We start from the raw sequence: 2,500 nt of genomic DNA, 5'->3' as shown, positions 1-2,500 counted from the left end.
GCGCCGCCTGCCGCCTCCGTCGGCCGGCGCGCCTGCCACTGGCCGCCCCCACCAGCCGGCTGTAGCGCGTGCGCCCACGCACCGCGCGGCCAGCACGCCGGGAGGCCCCCCCTCACCGGCCGGGGACGGTCCCACCCAGCCACCGCCGCGTATCGCTTCACACCCAGATGCCATTCACGTTCGTGGGCATGGTGGGTATCGCTGGAACAACCGGTTGGTAGCTCAACCGATCGTCGCCATCACTGATTCACCTCTAGCGAGAACAACCGCACCACAACGGTTTACCAGTTGTTCATTTGCGTAACGTCACCAGCAAACGTAGGCGTCCATCGCCATTTGCAAATTCAACGATTGTTGCATGCCTGTGTCAGGTGTCACGACACACTGTCTGCCCACATACACGCAACAACATGTGCACGCTTCGCGAACACGTGGAAGGTGGCCCCCGTACGTATGCGATGTCCATTGCGCGAACGACTGTCAACCGGCCTCTGTCGCATGTCGCAGATGTGGAACGCAGTGCACCATGCTATCACGGTGTGTGAGAAGAGACGACTACGTCTGACAACACGCGCCACTACATCAACAGACGGCTCATGCTGATCGCCATCCAGGGCATACCACACTGCAATCCAGCTCTTATAGGGAGACGACACGTAGCTGAGTGCACAACATTTGGACCGCATGGTTCGCCGTTGTTGGCGCAGTCGTTGTACGGTCACATGTACCACGATGTATCATTCAGTACATGAGGACCAATGTGCAGTACAGTGTGTGATTTGGACGTACAACATCAGCGGACAGTTGACACAGGCCGTACCACAGCGTAGGCTAAGTGCTTCGCCATGCGAATGCCAATGAACAACTGCAAATGCCAATGAACAACTGCAAAGGGCATTGAGCATGTACGTCCTGCTGCCATCCACATTACAGTGTATAGCTGCAAGGTGTTTAACATGAAGCGATACACTGGGGACCGGGCAGTGCGAGTAGCAAACTATATTGCGGGGGTTGCAGTTGGGCAACACTACACTAATTTAACGCGTCGTATGACAATTACAGAGCAGGTTAAGGCCCAACGTGTGTTGGGTTAAGGCCCAACGTGTGTTGGGTTAAGGCCCAACGTGTGTTGGGTTAAGGCCCAACGTGTGTTGGGTTAAGGCCCAACGTGTGTTGGGTTAAGGCCCAACGTGTGTTGGGTTAAGGCCCAACGTGTGTTGGGTTAAGGCCCAACGTGTGTTGGGTTAAGGCCCAACGTGTGTTGGGTTAAGGCCCAACGTGTGTTGGGTTAAGGCCCAACGTGTGTTGGGTTAAGGCCCAACGTGTGTTGGGTTAAGGCCCAACGTGTGTTGGGTTACAGCACAATGTGGGTTACGTTAAGGCGCAATATAGGTTACGTTAAGGCGCAATATAGGTTACGTTAAGGCGCAATATAGGTTACGTTAAGGCGCAATATAGGTTACGTTAAGGCGCAATATAGGTTACGTTAAGGCGCAATATAGGTTACGTTAAGGCGCAATATAGGTTACGTTAAGGCGCAATATAGGTTACGTTAAGGCGCAATATAGGTTACGTTAAGGCGCAATATAGGTTACGTTAAGGCGCAATATAGGTTACGTTAAGGCGCAATATAGGTTACGTTAAGGCGCAATATAGGTTACGTTAAGGCGCAATATAGGTTACGTTAAGGCGCAATATAGGTTACGTTAAGGCGCAATATAGGTTACGTTAAGGCGCAATATAGGTTACGTTAAGGCGCAATATAGGTTACGTTAAGGCGCAATATAGGTTACGTTAAGGCGCAATATAGGTTAGGTTAAGGCGCAATATAGGTTACGTTAAGGCGCAATACAGGTTACGTTAAGGCGCAATACAGGTTACGTTAAGGCGCAATACAGGTTAGGTTAAGGCGCAATACAGGTTAGGTTAAGGCGCAATACAGGTTAGGTTAAGGCGCAATACAGGTTAGGTTAAGGCGCAATACAGGTTAGGTTAAGGCGCAATACAGGTTAGGTTAAGGCGCAATACAGGTTAGGTTAAGGCGCAATACAGGTTAGGTTAAGGCGCAATACAGGTTAGGTTAAGGCGCAATACAGGTTAGGTTAAGGCGCAATACAGGTTAGGTTAAGGCGCAATACAGGTTAGGTTAAGGCGCAATACAGGTTAGGTTAAGGCGCAATACAGGTTAGGTTAAGGCGCAATACAGGTTAGGTTAAGGTACGACGTAGGTTAGGTTAAGGTACGACGTAGGTTAGGTTAAGGTACGACGTAGGTTAGGTTAAGGTACGACGTAGGTTAGGTTAAGGTACGACGTAGGTTAGGTTAAGGTACGACGTAGGTTAGGTTAAGGTACGACGTAGGTTAGGTTAAGGTACGACGTAGGTTAGGTTAAGGTACGACGTAGGTTAGGTTAAGGTACGACGTAGGTTAGGTTAAGGTACGACGTAGGTTAGGTTAAGGTACGACGTAGGTTAGGTTAAGGTACGACGTAGGTTAGGTT

The sequence above is a fragment of the Schistocerca serialis genome, unplaced genomic scaffold, assembly GCF_023864345.2.
Source record: "Schistocerca serialis cubense isolate TAMUIC-IGC-003099 unplaced genomic scaffold, iqSchSeri2.2 HiC_scaffold_1195, whole genome shotgun sequence".
Classification (NCBI taxonomy): domain Eukaryota; kingdom Metazoa; phylum Arthropoda; class Insecta; order Orthoptera; family Acrididae; genus Schistocerca; species Schistocerca serialis.
The sequence above is the reverse complement of the archived record's forward strand: the minus strand, read 5'-3'. Positions refer to the sequence as shown.